This window comes from Rhineura floridana, chromosome 5 (assembly GCF_030035675.1).
Source record: "Rhineura floridana isolate rRhiFlo1 chromosome 5, rRhiFlo1.hap2, whole genome shotgun sequence".
NCBI lineage: Eukaryota > Metazoa > Chordata > Lepidosauria > Squamata > Rhineuridae > Rhineura > Rhineura floridana.
The window spans coordinates 155,786,883-155,806,915 of record NC_084484.1 but is presented as its reverse complement, the minus strand read 5'-3'; the positions used below and the strand labels follow the sequence as shown (position 1 = coordinate 155,806,915).

At 42.8% G+C, this 20,033-nt stretch overlaps 1 protein-coding gene across 6 annotated transcripts in view; it reads right to left on the bottom strand.

Annotated features, from left to right (window-relative positions):
* Positions 1-19,601, bottom strand: part of SPATA13 (spermatogenesis associated 13) — a 120,328-nt gene extending 100,727 nt beyond the window's left edge. For 2 of the 6 annotated variants that reach the window (XM_061628539.1, XM_061628541.1), the window contains exon 1: positions 19,268-19,601. The gene's annotated coding sequence lies outside the window, so the exon portion shown is untranslated. Of the gene's footprint in view, positions 1-8,359; positions 8,418-19,267 lie in introns of those variants that run through there. The other 4 variants (XM_061628542.1, XM_061628545.1, XM_061628544.1 and 1 more) reach the window with 4 other exon arrangements.
* Positions 19,602-20,033: the final 432 nt, after the last annotated feature.

Genomic DNA, 20,033 nt, shown 5'->3' with positions numbered 1-20,033 from the left:
TAAGTATTCATCAGACAGCCTCAGCCCAATCGGAGTAAGAAATATGTATTCATGCATTTAAGGCAGAGGCAGACAACTTTTTTCAGCCTGAGGGCCACATTCCCTTCCGACCAACCTTTTTGGGGTCACTTGTATAGTAGGCTAATTTCCATACATACAAACACACATACTTCTCTATTGTCCATCCAGTCAAACAAGAGTCACTATCTGAGTTCAAGGACACTTTCCAGTCAGGCAAAAACACTCATGGAGGATGTGAAACATGGCTGGTGAGGTGTGTGGCCTAGGGAGAATCCCCAGGGCCAGACAGAGTAGCCTGGAGGGCCGCATTTAGGCTCTCGACCTGAGATCCCCCACCCCTGATGTAAGGTACATGAGTCTTTTACACTGTACACGTGTAGCAAGAAATACCAATGTTCATGTGTGCATGCACAAAGAGTAGGAGCTGCTTTGTTTTAACAAAGGAAAGAAAGCTGAGATCAGTATGACTCCCATGCAATTTAAAAGGATATTGGGCCAGTTTATCTAGTGATAAGTGAATTTCTATGAATCAGTCCTATATACAATATATGCACTTTTTTTAACAAACGGAATTTTTAGAGCTGCTAATACTTTTTTTTTCCACCTGGAAGGGCTCATGAGCCTTTAAGAGCTACATAGCTGGGCAAAATTTAGCAACTGAAGCTTTCTCCCAGCACTGCATATACATGCTGGGTAAAGGTTCACCACCAGGAATTATCATGCAACTTTTACAGGCATTAAGAGCCTTCCCCACACAAAGTTAGCCATTATATATTATTATATGATATAGCTGAATTGTGTCTGTGTGCGCGCACAGACACATATGCTAACTATATAGGTCAGGATGGAGAATCTCAGGCATGGAGTCCAATGTGGCTCTCCAGGCCTTTCTATCTGGCCCTCAGGATTCTTTCCAGGCCACACCTCTTTCCTTATATGGCCCTGCTCCTCGCCCTCTTTGAGTGCTTTTGCTGGCTGAAATGTGTCCTTCTACTGTGATAATGCCACTTGCTCCTGAATGGGGGACAGAGAGATGGGGAGGGAGAGAGTCTGTGTAGGAACCTCTGACTTTTACTGCACAAAGGTAAAGAGTCACACCAGGACTTCAAGTAAGCTGCAGCTTGGCATAGATGAAGCTGTTTGGCGCGCATAGCTCAAAAGAAGCCAGTTGCCGGGAAGGCCTGAAAGGGAGACATTTGCAGCCTTCTCCCTAGAAACAGGAGCAAGAATGGTAACTCCAAACAATCAAAGTATTTCCAAACCACCCAAAAAGCTAAGATTTGGCACCCACAGTGCTAAAAAAAAACCCGCATTCCTAAAAATATCAGAAAGGAGGGAGTTTGAACAAAAATTTCCTTCTTAGAGCAATTGAGAAGAAAATAAGGCTTCAAAAGACATTAAGTTCTATTCTACATGTTGACATTTTCAAAGTCTTCAGACAGCAGTGACGTAAGAGACTTCCTTTCTTTCAAGAGATTTCCTCAGCACATGGAAGTATCTCACAGGTGCAAAACAAACCTTGCTCCATTGGGAGAACAATTTTGTTTGTTTGCTTCTGATTAAATGTTCACCGTTGCCTGAGTATTAACTGGCTCAAAGCTACAAGGTGATGAGGGCACAGGAGTCAAGAGCCCATAGCTTCTAGTAATAGCGCTCAGCACTACACAGATGTGAAACCTGAGTTAATGCATAACACGTAAGTGCAAACCAGTGTATTAGATCCCCAAGTTAAATATATACTTTTTTAAAAAATCACATCATCCAAAACAAAGCTTAAGCCCAGCATAATTTATTATTCCATTTCAGAAAACATAACAAGAAATTATTATTGTTACGCCAGTATCACAACACAAGAGGACAGGCACATTGTTGTACACATTACATTAATCCACAGGAAAAGGGGGGGAATTCGTTTAATTAAAGGGATATGTTGTCTTAAGATCCCTAGTTAAATATTGTGCAAGTTGTGAGTGGCTCAGCGTGTGCCATCGGGCGTAGATGAGTCTGACTGTTCAGATTAGAAAAAAAAGTGATAGCAGGAATTATACTTATTATGAAGAGCTACATAGGGAACATAGGCAGCTGGCTTATACCAGCTTAAATTACTTGTCCATACAGCCTAGTACAGTCTACTCTGACCAGGTATAGTTTTCCAGGATCTTAGGCAGAAAGGTCTTTCCTATCACTTGCTACTTTCTCACCTGGAGATACCAGGAACTAAACCAGGCCCTTCTGCATGCAAAGCATGAGCTCTACCATTGCACTATGGCCTTCCCCCCAAAAGATATAGTATTGGTTGGTGCTGTAGCTTTGTCACAGTAGAAGCATGAATGTGCTGGTGAAACTGTTTTGTTGGATAGGGATTCCAAAAGAGACCCCAGTTGGACCCATTGTCAATCAACCCTGCCAAAAGAACATTTGAGGATTAAGGCCACCCAAGCCACTAGATTGGCTGAGTGGGTGAATTAGTCCCTTAAGCAATAATTAGGAAGCAGTACCCAAACCAATGGAGGAGATGTTGTATTACCTTTTACTTGCGTATTTCAAAGTTCCTCAAGTGCAACTGGATCTCTCTCCTACTATATGCCATCATTCTTGTGGTCCATTAGCAGACACTTGCACTGGATCAAAAGCTCTTCCATGAGCACAAGGACACCAGTTGGATTCCACCAAAAATGTCTGGGATACATACACGCGTGTAATTTTGCAAGGTAGATCAGTGGGAGACGTGTTTTGCATTCCGAACTCTGGCACTAAATTATTATAAGACTTTGGGCAGATAGAATAAGAATCTCAAAAATCAACCTCATTGGTCTCAAAATATAAGACTTTACCATCTGAGCTGTAAGTGTAACAGAGGACTGTTGTTGCATATTGACGTTTTCTCACAGTTGTGTGACAAATCACCTTAGTGAAGTATCTAACTGGGGAGGATGTTTTAGTCTGAGACCACTAGAGGTTTTGTTGTTGTTGTTACTTTGATGGGCTATTTTCTATCCATAAAGGGAACAAAGTACTAAGTCTACCATTAACAGAACATGGAGCCAAAATGCCAAAGGCCAGTTCTGATGTCACTGATGACCAATGAAATTGTTGGGTTTCCTCTACAAAGAGTCTACTTCTCTCTAGAACATTCAGATTAATGAGGCAAAACAATACAATATATTTCCTAAAGGAGATGGGAATCAGTGTCACAAACGCATCCATTTGATGAAAGAAGAAATACAGATGTTTAATTTCTAACTAGAACATGTAGCCTTTGTTAGGATTTCATTAGATAATGAAATGGCATCAAGATAAGGAAAGGCACAATTAAATAGGTTCTCAAATCATACTAGAAATCTACTTCTACAATGAGAATATAAGTTTCTGTGCTGAATACAAATGATGAATTGGTGCACACTTGGCTGTTTCAATAAGGCTTCCTACACAATCCCTATTGAAATGAATGAGAGCAGTCATTTGATAGGGGCTTATACAGGAGAAATTCCCCATGGATTGTGTCCAAATCACACTGCTGCAGGAGGGACAGCACACGAACCCAAGGACTAATTCCTACCACAATAAACCATGGTTTATCATGATTTTGTAGCCACACCCTTCATTTTGACAAACAAGTCTTCTTTGAGGACAATGATTTTATATGGTCTTTTTATTTCACAAGATAAATTTTCTTACAGTTGCACTTCTCCAAAGAAGATCTCTTACTTTCTAACAGAATAACATACTTTGGTTTTCTTATAATATATGATAGCATGGTTTATGGAATGGTAAATATATTCTTATAGATTTTAAATAGTTAGTATGTGGTTTTGACAAATACATACACAAGGTGTGGTGGCTGGTGGCTCCATGTCAGTGAAATCTGCTCTGGACTTTAGACTTAAGCACCCTGGACAGCTCCTTAAAATTTCTGACTAAAACCCAGAGTGGATTCCACTGCCCCACTAACATGGTGCCACCAGCTGCCATTGGGAGTAAGTCTTGGGACTTGACAATCCTTGTTCTTCCATTGTCAGCACCTACTTGCTCATTTCTCCTTTGCTTGCAGCAGCCTACACGGGGTGTTTTTATTTTTCCTAGATGCTCCTGATTATGTTCAACTTGCTGCTTTCCCATTTTTAATAACATCCTTTATCTTCTCATCTTAGCAGCTGTGGGATTTAACCGCCAAGACAGATGAAAGATAAACACTTGGGGAATGCTGTGGAAATATTTAAGCAAGGCAGCAAAGTGCTGCTCCCAGGACTTTAAAGGAAGGCTAAAATCCTAATTAGAATAGTTAAACCATGCAACATTCTACTCATATTTATTGGGGGAAATTTTTAATTAAGGAAACAACTTGTAATAACAAAGAATGTTCTTGTCACTTATGTATCACAACAAACAGTTGAGAGCTAAGCTTATATAGAGAGTCTAGCAGTATTTGATGGCACTATTTACATGACTGAGTGAGGCAGGCAAGAGTTGGCCCACTATTGTGGAGCCTTGTTTTAACAAAAGACTCTCTATCTATTACATGCCACCGAAAGACCGATTTGAGGCTCTCTGTGGACAAAGTCGTGTCTGATAACAGTCTACAAAAGGAATCTTTCTTCTGGAAAGTACTTCCAAATACAGTATAGAGAATCCTCTTTGGGAGTTGGCCCAGGTTGGGATGTGTCCAAAAGGGTCTTAGACTTCAGTTGGAACAAAAATATCTTGTCTGGATTAAAAAAACCTGCTTCTAATATGAAATACTGAAGGGGGTTATCTTGTAGTTACCTTCATTTATCCTTAACTTTCATAATAAACTGGTTAAGAGTATTTGTTACAACAAATAACAAAGTTCAGTGTATGTTGCAAAAGTTTGTGCGTGTGCTTATGTGTGTGTCTAAGAGTTTAACACAAATCCCTTCTTTGCTATGCGCAAACATTATTGGGGAATTGGAGTCTTCTCACAAAGCCACAACAGGAGGATCAGGAATAAAATCTGAAAATGGTTTCTCAGCAGAAAGATTAATTCACAATATTGCATGTTGCTGTCACACATTCTACTAAGAAGGTTGGCACAGTCTTGTGCTTTTTGTCAGTATGCACCTTAAAACTACATAGAAAGTTTCCCTCTTTCATTAACATCACAATTACTCTAGAAGCTAACATGTGGCTCAATGGAAAGAACAAATGCTCCATGTTATTTGGTTTCTCATTGGTAATCCTTGGCCCTCTAAGGCTAATTTAACTAATAGCCTAATAATTATTTACTCAGTAAGCATTAACTACCTTAGGGTGCTTCTAAACAGCAACAACATAACCGTTCTCTCTTCTGCATTTTTTTTTCTCTGTGCTAGCAATGATGACCCACTGTGCTTTCCATCACAGTGTAGAACCAGCTTGCAGATTTCGCAGAACTCAATTACCTGGAGATAGATATAGACCAGGGGCAGGGAACATATGACCCTCTAGATGTTGCTGGACTACAGCTCCCATCATCCATGATGACTGGCCATGGTGGCTGGGACTGATGCAAACTGGGATCCAATAACATATGGAGGACCCTAAGTTCTCCATCCCTGTTCTACATTACTCTTTGATCTCACTTCTCCATCTATGTTCCCAAACTGGATCCCATTCTTTTAGGATCAAGTCACACATTATATTACAGACTTACTTGTCTTGGTGAACACCACTGAATGTAAAGAGTAGATATATCTGTAAACAGCATTACAGAGATACTTGAGTATCACACAATTCATATCCCTGACTCCAGAAAATTTATGAATAAGCTGAATGGCACTGGTTCAGTGCAGTGCATGAAGGTTTGCAATGCTTAAGTTATTCTGAGCCTGAGACCCCCTTTAGTCACACACACTGTCACGGAAACCAGTTGATCACAATGAGATCCTCCACTACTGATTGTTTAATTCATCTACACAAATTTAAGCAACTACATAGACTGGATAATTGTCTCTCTTTCCCATCTGCTCTCTGCAACATTGCATGTATGAACTGGGCTTGAAGGTTTGCAGGTATGGTATGGAATGGTTTGGTGGCAAAAAACTGGTGCAATGTTGGGTTTGAGTGTGAGGATCCCACTCAAACCCAAGCCATGTTCACATCCCACATAGCCATTGTGCTTGTTGGCCAGTCTAGGGCAAGGTCGCTGGCCTTCACATACAAAAGTATGCCAAAAAAAGTCAGGCTATGCATAAGCAGCATGCTGGTGCACGGATATGCTTTGCAGCTGCTTTTCTCTTCCTTTTTCAAAAGCAGCTGAACAAGTCAAGTTTCAGCAATTAACCAGAGCTTCCGATTGTGCACAAACCCAGAAACAGCCTAGATTTGAACACCACTTTAAACCACAGTTTAAATTAAAAGTCTCCACACTGTTCCACCCCCACTCAGCATGCCAGTCAGGAAACAAACCCTAGGCTGGCTTGCTATTACATGGAAACCAACACTTGTGGGTTGTTTCTCTTCTAACAAATCAGGATGGTAAGTCAAAGTTTGTTCCTGGCTTACCATCTTAGGTTGTTAGAAGAGAAACAAACCATGAACACTGGTTTGCATGTAATGGCATGTGAGCCTCTGATTTGTTTCCTCCTCCACTTAGGAAAGGAAGGAGCAAGGGGAGGAGTGACTCACAAACATTTGAACAGCATGCACCAACCCAGTGTTAATTCTTCCTAAACAACTGTCAGTGGCCTCAAGACAAGCTAGGATATTAAGCGTACTTCAGACCTGAGTTTTGCACATGACAGGAACATATGCTTAAGTTCTGAATCCCGACTTGTTCAGCCCTTATGCAGAGGCTAGAAAGAGGCTGTGTAATGGTGCATGCCACCCATGCATATCCTTGTTTATCATGCCAGAAATTCTGGCTCAGTGTTGTGCTCAAACACAACTACTGGCTTTCTTCACAATGAAAGTAAAAATGAAAAATTCTCATATACACTGTGCTAAGCTCCTGAAGGAAGAGCAAGAGACAGCAATGACAAAGGTATATTTAGCAATTCTGTAATGTACCAAACAAGAGCATTTCATATCCCGAGAATTGCAGCCTCCATTATAGTCCACTTCCAACTCTGCTGACTTATGATTACAAAGTAAAGTTTTTATCCCCTACATCTGCGAAAGTGTTTGGGCAATGCCTGGCAAAACATCAGAATCCTGGACAGGGAGAGGGAACGGTGAGTCAGATCTGTAGTTCACAGGGCATGGGACTTTGCTGCAGGCACAGTTCCTTGCCACTTACCATAACTTACCACTTGCCATAACTAGTTGGAAGCCATTATAGGGGTATTTGCATAATTACCTTAACATGAACAAACAATATGATTCCAAATTCTGATTTGTACGGTTTATCCCAGATTACACTCAGTCCTGAGAATGAACAGAAATTAGAGGCTACCAGGGAGAGCTAAATGACTGGAAGATGCAAAGGAAGTCAACAGTAGTTTTGCAGAGCAGAGACTAGAAAGCTGCCTAATTCCAGTTCACACTATTGGTCCATTTTGCCCGTAATTGCCTGTTCAAACCTGCAGAGACTCAGGCAGGAATCTTTCCCATCCTCTGCTACCTAATCCTCTTAACCGGAGATGCAGAGGATTGAACCTGAGACTTTCTGCATATAAAACACGTGCTTCATCAGTGAGCCATGGCCCCATCCCAAACAGGGCTGGGATACTGGGCGATAGAGTGCCTACTATGAGACCACACCCAGCTATTCTATGAAGCCAAGAACACTCTTGTATACGTGACAGTTCTACATTTTTTACTGCATCACAGGCTCCTGCTCAGAGGAAGGGCAGGAGATAAATCAAATAATAAATAAATAAATAATAAGGTCATCTAATAGGACAGGTAGGAGAGAAGGTCCATGATTACCCCCAGGGTCACATATAGACACACACCTCATTTAGGAACAAGCATTCCACCCCTACCACTCTCTCCAGAAGGTTTCTACCTACTCCCCTCCCAGAGCATGGTCTACCTACCCCTACTGGCTACTTGGGTAAAGAGAAAACAAAACACACAGAAATAGTCATCACACAAAACAGGTCTAAGATTGCCAGTGAAGCAGAATCTTACATGTAGTACAGATGCCACTGAGGACCATTGCTTCTGTAATTAGATGATCAGTAATGTTATTCATTACTGCTCTAATTTAATTATGCTTTAAATACCTGACCAATATTTATATAGTTTTTTATATGATGATATGTTCCCCAAAACATAAGATCTAAAGACAGATACCTGCTGTAGAATTTGGGTCAACATATACAATGCAAAATTCTACTTACATAAAATTGCAGAAAATCTGTATATATCAGTTCCAGGAAAATAAAATTATGCTTACCTTGAAATAGTCACTTTGTAAGATGTGCAGAAAATATTTTTCCCTCCCTAGTTAAAACAGAACTTTTAAGGCAATACTGTGCCTTCACCAAGCGAAGCATGCAATTCTTGGTAATGATGCACATATTTTCCTTTCTAAATTGGTGTTGCTTGCCAGCAGGAACTTCATACAAATAAGGCGGCACTTTTTGTATTGCACAGACCATCTGTGCCAATCTGCCTTTCATTTGCACTTATACTCACTTGTAACTGGCATATCACTGAATGATAGACAATCTTTTTTAACCACAATGGAGCTTATTAGTGGAGCTCTGGCTAATGCAAACACCTTGTTGTGGGTTGGAGTTGGTTGCGGGTTGGATTATATTTGGCTAGTATTAAGGCAGGTTATATATGACTGGAAACAAAGAGTGACACTATATGAAACCATACGCTTGTTAAATATCCCATAAGTAACCTTGTTATTTCCTGGTGTTTATAAATAAATATTTTATTGGTTTACCAAACGCCTGATAATAGGCTGGGGTTTACACAGACCAGAAGGGAGGGCAGGGTAATTACCAAGGTGCAGAAACAGTATCAAATGGTGGCAGCGGTGAAGAGATAGTGTATCATCAAGTATCCAGGGCAACCCAGGGCTGTATGCTTTATAGGCACAAAGATACAGGGGGGTTGTGGCCTGCAAGTGCACCCAGACACAAAGTAACAATAAACCAGAAGGGGACTAAGGCAAAGTCCTAAGGCAATATTGTGAAACAGGGAGCGGCTTGTGGTGCTGCCTAGCAGTGGGATCTTGCGAGATCTGTGCTAGAGCCGGTGAGAGAACAAATAAAACCTGGGATCCTGACTGGAGGGACCTGACAGGTGGAGGTATGAGGTGGGATCCTCACAGGGGCACAAAGTAATCCAGAGGGGCCACAAACAGTAACGAAATGATTTTTTTAAAAAAGTCTTCACTCTCTGAATGCAGTCTGTTCCCCACTGCCACTGCAGATGGCACCTCGCCCTTGCTCCAAATAAGAGGGGAGGCCTTTTGCTGAAGCACCAGAGTGTCTTGCAGGCACGCCGAGGACAGGTATCTACGTGGCATACACCACGTGGCATACACCGAAGGAGGCTGAGGGTGGAGTTACCAGGAAGAAGAGGGGATTACTATCACTGACTCCTGTCTCCTTGCACTGCCGCTGCTGCTGAAGTCTTTGATCAGAACGAGAGGAGAAGGCTTTTCGTGAAGCAAAAAGAAGCAAGGCTACAAGGAAGGCTGCTTTCCCCCTTCCTTCCTAGCAGCCAGCCTGCCTGCCCTTCTTGGCTCCTGATTCACTGCCATCTCCTTTTAAAGATTTGCAAGGCCGCCCAGATCTCGCCTTCTGCCCAGATGGAGCAAAGGAGCAGTGAGGAAGCTCAGGACTTCCTCACCCCCCATCTTTGAGGCTAAGTGTGTGTGTGCGCCAGCGTCCCCCTTTCTTCCAGCTACACTCCACCCTCCCAGCACTCTCTCCAAGATGCTGCAGAGTTGAGGGCTTTCCCTCCTCCCACGTGCCCAAATGCCTGCATGTCTGCAGATGCTTCCAGGAGGGGCAGGTGTGTTTGTGGGTGTGCATGTGCTGATCTGTCTTATGCTCCACTCTCATTCCCCAAGTGCACGCTAACCAAGTCATCAGTTCTGATGATCACCCTAAGGCTTAAAAGTACCAACACCCCTACTCAATCTATCCACCCTTTTGTCTTTGCCCTTTAGCATCCCCACCACTACCACATTGCTGCTTCTTTATTATTGCTGTTGCTATTGTTGCTGCATTTATATCCCACCTTTCCTCCAAGTTGCTCAACATGGTGCACATAGTCCCCCCTCCTCCATTTTATCCTTACACCAACCCTGTGAGATAGATCAGGCTGAGACTGTGTCTGGCTCAAGATCACCCAGTGGGCTTCATGGCTGGGTGGGGATTTGAACCTGGATCTTAGTCCAACACTGTAACCCACTCTTGGTTGGCCTCCAAGAGGTCTTTTGTATCTTTAAAAGTTGTGCAGGGGGGAGGGAGAATGCCACCTTGTGGTTTTTCCCATTGCAGGGTTGCAAGACCACCTGCACTTGGCTGACTTTCTCTTCTCCTAAAGATACAGGATCAGTCTCAGGGATTGAACCTGGCAACCCTAGTTTGAACCCAGGACCTTCTGCAGCAAAGCATGTGCTTTACTACTAAGCTACTGCCCTTCCCTTGTAAAAGCTACTGCTGTGGCAATGAACATTGTGCTAGACAGAGCAGCACTGCAGGACATAAACCCATTATGTAGCCTTACACTGGGCAATCATGGTGCATGGCAATAGTAGAATGGGCATCGAACTGAAAACAATTCATTTATGCAACCTGTTCTCTGGCTTCACAGTGCCAGCTTTGTTGGTCAAACCTTCTGTGACTAATATACTGAAAATTTATCTACACAGCTGTTTTGCATATGGTTTGTACCTGAATATTCTGTTAAGAACTGGTATAGTCTATATACCATGCTGTGTCCTTACAACTTCAGGACTTTCTCTACAAAAAATAAATGAACTAGCATCTCATCAAACAGGTACCTTCATACAATGTCTCTCATGCTTGTTTGGACCTACATCTTAGAACTGGGTCCCCAACACATCCTCAAATACACCCTTTTCAACAAAGGCAACACCTTCTCCCAGTTTTTTAAAGGCATCTTTCACTTTTTGAGTGATTTTTTTTTAAAATACATGGCCTGTTTTTTTCCTTCTATTTTGTTTTGGGAGGGGGCTCTGTGTGTGTGTGTGTGGTGTGTGGTGTGTGGGTGGGGTGTGGGTGGTGTGGGGGTGTGTCTGTCTGTCTCTCTCTGTCTCTCTCTCTGTGAGCATCTCCTGCTTTAATTATGTGCAACGGGTATTTTATGGTGCCATTGAAATTTATTTCCCAGGCCCAAAACATTGGAGATCTCTGAATATATCTCAACCCAGCCATTATTCTACCACTGTTTTGCCACATTTTTTAAAATCTACCTGGGCAAGTCAACCCATACATCAGTCCCCACTAGAAGACATCTAACTCTTTATATTGGGGTGGGAGTTATCTACCATTGCACGTTTCCAGCTGCTTCACTATCACCAAGATGACGATTTAAATTTAAAGTTATCATCTGTCCATCACCCAGAGGTCACAGGGCAGGTTACAACAGTTTTAAAATACAAGTGTCCTGTTCCCTGTTTAGGAGTTATATTTTTTAGCTATGTTGTACCTTAGCAGAATTGTATATCTGGGTTGCAACCAGCTAACCCAAACTCACAGTCAACATACTGAAAGAAAAGGAATGGGTCTATTCTGAGAAAGACTAGTCATCTAATGTTAGTTATATCACTTCTTCAAAGAACTAACATTTCAAAAAGTATCTCATAGCCAAAAGGTGGACTGCACTGGGGCAAAATACAGTGGAGGTATTTGGTGCAGACAGACTGTAAAAAGGGAGAAAAAGGAAACTAGGCTTGCAATTGTAAACACACACTGGACAGTAAGCTCCACTGGACACAGCAGGGCTTATTGTGATTTATTTATTAAATTATCTAAAAGCATTCATAAACCACTTAATATTTTAAAAATCTCTTGAATAAATATGCATAGGATTGTGCTGCACATTCAAGACAAGCAGACATACTCTTAAATGCTAGGCTGATGCGTTTTAATTGATCTCAGCAACAGCTTGATTCTCTGAGGAGAAAAGTTATTGTGGTTATCCGCACACAAAAATATATTCTAACCCTTGATCAGTCAGCATAGGATGACAAAAGTCCCCTTTTACAAGATTAATAAGCCTGTCACACCTGCATGTAACATCTGAATCAGCACACAGTGCAGCAAACAGTGAGCTCTTTTCCCTACCATTTTTGCATGACTCCACTGAAACGCCACTGCCCAGCTGTGTCAGGTATTTTGTTGAGAACTAAATTGGACCCTGCTGCCCTTAGTAACATTTTAATAGCTTGAGCCCTGTATTTCTGGCTCCTTGTAGTTTTTCTAAAAGGTCTCCACCTAACTTTGAATGCCTCATCTAAAAAAATAGAAGCTTATGCTTGCATGGTTTTTTAAAAACTCTCACGCAGCATTCACACTGGTTTCATTAAACAAAAGCAGCTATGACTGTTTTTCTGCATTTCAGACTTATTTATCCTCTGAGATTAGCAATAATTGAAAGGAAAATGTGAATAAACCAAGATTTTCCTTCGTAAGATGAAGTCTTCAAAAAATACCCAGAGGTCCACAACTTTTCCCTTTTAATCCCATGAGAATCATCGATGACCTATGACTCTGTTAAAGTATGTTTTTTTACTGTTCTACCCATTTTCAGTGCTAAAAGATGAGAGAAGAACTGTGCAAAAAATGTATTAATTTTCTTTATCTTTTGCTATCCGGTACAGTCTGAAATGTCATTCATGTGAACCAGCCGAAACGTGCCAAGCCCATCTGAGAAGTGGGTGTACTCCTACGTTTGATGTCAGATACAAGCAGTACATTCACATGATTACCAGTCCTTCAGGGCTGAGGTTCAGTTAATTACTAAGCTGGGCAAATATGAACCACTTCAGGGCTATAAAGCTAGCATTCAAACAATAACAAAAATAAGCATGAACTATCTCTCCATTTGCATATATTAAAGCCAGTTCCTAAGATATCACCACCCTCTTCCAACATTCAGGCTGCAATCCTATAGGTATCTATCTGGGAAGAAGCCCCATTGAATCCACTGAAACTTACTTCTGAATAGAAATGTATAGGATTTCACTGCTAGTCACACTTCAAGATATTGTTTCTCAGTCAGTCTAAACTAGGGGCAGAACCTGTGACCCTCCAGATGTTGTTGGCTAGAGTTGATGGAATCCAACGTCTGGAGGACCACTGGTTTCCAATCTCTGATCTAACAGGGCTATGTAGGAGACAGCTTGGTTTTTAATGGAACACTTTAAAATGTTAACATTTATTTAAAGTGTTGTAAGGCACCTTGAGGGTCTCTAATGGGAATGTAGGATATAAATGTTTTGGTAAACACCAACAGACTTCACACCTGTCCTAAAAGGCTGTATGTATGTGACTATATGAATGTGCCATTCATTCCCATGGGGAAAAGCTAAGCGTTGAGAACAATACTGAGGTAGAGGCAAGCACCAACAGGATCATCCCAAGGGAGAACAAATAGTGTCTCCTCTTCCTGTTCCCAAAGCAGCTTCAGGACTGCAAGGGAGGCAGTGGTATTTTTCCAAGTCAGGAAGAGTCAGGTTTGGAGGGAGGGGAGGGGACACAGCTCCTGGGTTTAAGGAAGGGCCATTGCTCACTGTTAGAGCATCTGCCTTGCATGCTCAAGGTCCCAAGTTCAATCCTCAGCATCTCCAGGTACAGCTCGGAGAGACTTCCTAGCTAAAACCCTGGAGAGTTGCTGCCAGTCAGTGTAGACAATACTGAGCTAGATGGACCAATGGTCTCACTCAGTATAAGGCAGCTTCCTATGCTCCTATGTGGGAGGAGAGAAAGTTCACACACATACTAGGGCCTTGAAGCCATGTTCAGGTTTGGAGAAACAGGAGTCAGGGGCAATTTGAAAAGGAGACCTGATCCATAAGTAGCTGCCTTTCCATGGATCTCTTACCTGCCTCTCAAGTAGTACACCTTTAGCTAAAGGCTAAAAAATGAGCAGTAATTATTATTTGCCCACACATCACCAGTACGTGCGAGGGTGGGTTATAGAAATTAAAATACAGTAGGAAAAACAATTAATTACATTCATAAGAATAGGGTGGGTCTTAAAAACATACATCTCAAGTGCTGTAGGCCACAGTAAAGTGTTTTTAGCATTCAGTGAAAACTGTACAACGAAGGTGCCAGGTGCACCTCTGTAGGGAGGGAACTCCACACAGAGGCTGACACAGATAAGCTCTCTCCCAGGCTGCAACACACACACCCTCACATTTCTGAGGGTGGCAGAGTTACCAAGAAGGTCCCCTCTGCTGATCTTAACACCCAAAAGGGTCAGATATTTGGGACCCAAGTGGTTAGGGTTTTAAACACTAATGTGAGCACCCTGAATTGGCACTAGAAATGAACTGGCAACCAATGCAGCTGTTTTAGAATATGGATTATACAAATTCTAAAAGCTGCCCAAGCCAGTAATCTGGCAGCTGCATTTCGGACCAATTGAAGTTTCCAAGTTGTCTTTGAGGGCAGCCCCACACAGAGCGCATTGCAATAAGCCAATTTGGAAGTTATCAGAGTGTGGAGTACTGTTGCCACATCACCTCTGTCCAAAAGAGGCCAAAGCTGGTGATCCAGCCATAGCTGGAAAAAGGCACTCCTAGCCACCAAGGCCACCTGAGGGACAGTATTGGATCAAGGAGTACCCCCAAGCTACGAACCTACTCCTTCCAGGGGAGTGCAACCCCATCCAGAACAGGCCATCTTCAGTTGTTAACCTCACAAACGTTTATTAATCTCTAAGCATTTTCCAACCATCTCTTGCTTAGCAGAGTTGTTGTGTATGAAAGCTAGGCCTGAGTCTACCCAGTCCTAGATTTACAAGGCAGGTGTTGTTTGGTCAGGGATAAACCAGAATTAGAATCCTTGTTGAGGAAAGAGTCCACGGATGAAGGAATGCAGGAGTTGGGTACTTTTTGGAACATATCCTGCAGCAAGGAGAGGCAAGGAAGTTGAAATTCCAAAAATAGCCATGGACAGATCTACTCTATTTATCAGTCAAGGAGCAAGTTTTTAGTACATCTCATTTAGGGGGTTGGACTCAATGGCCTTAGGTGCCTCTACACTAAAGGTCCGCTTCCTCTGTTGTGTGGAATGAACCTCCTGGTATGATGGTATCTGCAGGAGGCCCTCTCCTGCAGAGTAGTGATTAGGTATATAAGGCATAAGACGATCTTTCAGGTGTCCTGGTTGCAAGCTGTATAGGGCTTTATATACCAAAACCACCCTGAGCTTAGCCTGGTAGCTAATTGGCAACCAGTGCAATTCTTTCCACAGGAGGGTAAAATGTTGGCAATAACCTGGCACAGTAAGCAATTGCACCACTGCATTTTGTACCAGCTGCAGCTTTTGAACCAACCTCAAGGACAGCCCCACATAGAGCACATTACAGTAGTCCAACCTGGAGGTTATCAGTGCATGGACAGCAGTGGTCAGGCTATCCCAGCCCAGAAACAGCCATATCTGTCTTTCCAGCCGAAGTTGGTAGAAGGCACGCCTAGCCACTGAGGTCACTGGGCCTCTAGTGATGAAGATGGATCCAAGAGCACCCCTAGACTATGGACTCGCTCTTTCAGAGGGAGTACAACCCTATCCAAAGCAGGCAACTGACCAATTATCCAAACTCGGGAACTACCAACCCACAGCACCTAGGATTCAGTTTGTTGGCCCTCATCCACCCCACCACCAATCCAGGGCTTGCCCAGCCTCTCCCAATTCAGATGTTACTGAGAAATAGAGATGGGTATCATCAGCATACTGATGATATCTCACCTCAAATATCCTAATGACTGCACCCAACGGCTACATATAGATGTTAAACAGCATTAAGATACTATCCTGCAACATCCCACAGCTCAACTGTGGGGGCTGAAAGACAATTTCCAAATGCTATTATCTGAAATCAACCCTGGGAATAGGATAGGAACTACTGTAAAAATGCCTCTGATACCCATCTCTCCAAGTTGGCTCAGAAGGATATCATAGTTAATGGTATCAACAGCCACTGTGAGATCAAATAAGAATAATAGCGTCGCATCCCCCCCTGTCCTTCTCCTGATAAAGGCCATTCATCAGGGTCACCAAGGCCAAGTTCATTCAGTCCCATAACCAGGCCTGAACCCAGACTGAAGTGGGTCAAGATAATCTGTTTTATCCAACAGTTCTTGCAATTGTTGCACCAAAACCCTCTCAGTCACCTTCCCTAAAAAGGGGGTATTTGCAACCAGACAGTATTTGTCACAAACCAATGGATCCAGGGTGGGCTTTCACCCAGGAGCAGTTGGATCACCATCTTCTTCAGGGCGGCTGAATCCACTCCCTCCCACAAAGATGGACTGACCACATCCTAGATCAGCCTTTTCCAACTAGTGGGCCACCAGATGTCGTTGGACCACAACTCCCATCAGCCTCAGCCAGCATTGCTAATGGTCAGGAAAGATGGGAATTGTGGTCCAACAACATCTGGTGGCCCACTAGTTGGGAAAGGCTGTCCTAGATCCATTCGATCATACCCCCTCAACAAGCTTTAATAAGCCAAGGGGGGAAAGAAGATACATTGCTGGCCACATTGTCACAAACACCTTATCCAAGTCATCAGGCTGCATCAACTGAAACTGATTGCAAGAAGTTGCAGCAAACATTGCACTGGACACCTCGCTGGGGACTACAGTGAATGTGAAGTCAAGATTACTGTGGAGGCAAGCAACTTTACCCTCAAAGTGCCTTGTAAACAATTCATAGTGGGCTTCCAAAGGGTCTAAAACTCCATTTCTGAAGTAGGTGCTAACAGAAACTGGACAATATGAAAAAGCTCCACTAGACGGCTACTTGAGGATGTGATGGAGGCAGAGAAATGAACCTTCTTCACGGTCCTCACTACCACACAGTAGGCAAGATCATGTTGAGTTACCCCCAGTCAGCCTCACAGCACATCTTTCACAATTTGCACTTTAGCCATTGTCCAGTCTGTTTCATTACCCTTAGTTCACTGATATACCAAGACACAAAACACACTTCACAATGCCGGAGAAGGTGCTCAGGGGCAGCTATGTCAATGCGTCTCATTGTTCCACAACAGGGCAAGGGCTTCAACAGGGTCACCTGCTCTATCTACTGGAACCCCCACTCCAGGTCATTCAGGGGTCCTTTGGATTCCATTAATCTCTGGGGCAAACCATCTTAATCTGTCCACCATCCCTGCAGGGGAGGAAAGGAGCTGCAAGTCCAAACTTCACCAGGAAGTGATCTGACCATGACAACAGGGTGACATCCACCCTCCCTCATCTCCAGATCATCCATTCCTGCATCTGCAGCAAAAACCAGATTGCGGATGTGCCCTGCTCTGCTTGTTGGACCAGTGACAACTTGAGACAGCTCCATGGTCATCGTGGAGTCCATGAAGTTCCAAGCTGGAACACTAGAGGCAGCCTCAGCATAAATATTGAAATCACCCAGGACTCTGAGCTCCTATAACACCACAGCTGAGACCACATGAACATTATCTTCCCTTTCACCCAAAATATCTTATGTGGAGCTTGGCCATGCAGAAATCATATCACTAAATCTTTCTTTAATACCATTTCTAGAATTAACTAGGAACATTTACTGCTAGCGTTCTGTTTTATTGGGAGCAGCTCTGATTAAAGTTCATGAGGGCCTTGGGCCAAACCATAGCCTGGTACCCCCATATCTCTGTCCAACTTGAGGTGAGCAGGATCACATATACTGTACCTACGCCCAACTTCTGTGTGTTCACTTTAGTGTTGGCCTACACAAAAGCAATCGTAAGGACTTATGGCCTCCTTTGCACAATTAGGCATCCTGGAAAAGCAGGATTCCAGATTGCATGGAGTGAGTGGAACACTCCCCCCTCCCATGCATTCAAAGTAACATGATTTTCTCATGCTTTTCAGAAAGATTTTCAGGTATTTCTTGGGCTAGGTGAAGCTCTGCTAAATGGCACAAAAAGTGGAAAGCTCAGCTAACAGCGGTAAAGTTAACTCAGGGGAGAAAGAAGGTGTGGACAGGTGGGTGGGAGGAGTCAAAGAGACTGAAAGGAGAATATTGAATAGATCTGTCGTTCTAAAACTCAGCAGCATATTTACACAATATTCTTATGTTCCCTTAACTTATCATTCTGTCAGTCAATCTATTGTGCCACCTGGCTAATTTAATACTACATGAAACATGCAATGTCAAAGGAAAGGGGGGGGAGTACTGAACACATGCATTATCAGTGCCTACCTTGCACATTGGTAGTGTTCCACTTTTAAGTAATGATCAAGTAAGTACATACAGATAATGCATCTCATAAATATTCACAGTCATCCAAATCCCATGTTAGATTTGCACGTTCACAAATCCCTTCCCACCAGTTCCTGCTGTGGCCCTAATGTCAAGGTAATCCTTTGCAAAGAACACTCTTCTCAGTCAGCCTTTGATCATGCCATTCAGTTAAAATAAACAAAATTACTGGAGACATTGCACCCGAATCCTGAATGCATTAACTGAACGCATTTACTGCCTTGGATCCATTAAAACTGAAGAAAGGAAGTATATATTTAAAAAAGAACAAATAAATACCCTGAAATAAACCCCACAAATTTTGTTACTCCCAAATAAATGATTCAAGTGGCATTGTAGCCATAGGCACCCAAACAAGCATACAAACCCATATTGCAATACATTCCTGACTCTGACAGATTTTCAACTGTATCAAGCATCAATGATCGAAATTAAACATCTGGACCTGTATATGCCAGAACCACGGCAATCTAAGCCTGTTTTAGTCCTTTGGAGTCTGTTTCCCATTTTTCGATATTTTTAAAAAAGCTTGTATTTGTTGTAAAGATTCAGCATACACACTTGTCCTGCTCACTGAGCACATTAAGCCTTACTTTCCAGTGAATGTGCTTTAAAAGTTTCAGTTTTTATCTGTCTCCTCTGCAGACGAAACAGCACAAGTCTTCTATTGTAATAGGACTTGTAAGACCTAAATGATCGAATGTATTTTTTAAAAAAGCATCCACTGCTGGCGTTTGATCACCACAACCTTATAATTGCTTGTGCCACAACAATGAGCCAGTTCGCGTTTAAGCTGCCGCAATACATTTCCAGAGAAAGGCAAAGTGAAAAGAAAAGGCGAGCAAACACAACAGTCTTACCTGTCTGAGGAGATGGCAAGAAAAACTCCAGGCATCTGCAAATCCTTCCCAGGAATACGGAACAGATCCCAAATTATTCCACCACCACCACCCCCAGCAGCGTATAAATAAAAGTTACCGTTCCAGCCTTCCCCCGCCCTCAACAAGCCACCGCCGCCAAAGCTTTTTGGTCCTGCGACTGATATTTACTCTTCTTATGCTGGGCGAAGTACAGTTGGTACCTCAAGCTTTTTAAGTACATTTTGAGGCCTCACTACACCTCACGGTTTTCAGGCGCAATCTCCTCCGCCAATCAGCAGCCGCAGAGCCAACCTCTCCTCCCTCTTTTCCCTCGAGGTTCCCTCGTCTCACTCCACCGTAGGAGGCAGAATTGGAAATGAGTGTTAAAGCAGGAAACGAGCCCGTTTCATAATTTTTAAAAAAACAAATTTGCCCTCGATCTTTCTAAAAACATTTGGTCTTCTCTTCTTCCTCTTCAAGAACAGATAGCCAGATCCCCTAATTTGTTAACACCTGTAGCTTAGCGGCAAATTCAGAAGTGCAGGACCCCTCCATGATAGTCACAGCCTCACCTCCTCCTCCGCTTTTTTGCTGCTGAGTTGAGAATCAGATCCTTGTTAATGCCTTCTTCCACAAAAACAAACGTCCCTAGGGGGCCAATAAGCATGAAAGGGGAGAGTGTTAGTTACTGAAAAGAGCCTTCTCAGTAGCTGACTTCTCCTTTCATTGACTGACTCCAATCAGCAGGACAGGACAAGGAAGCATG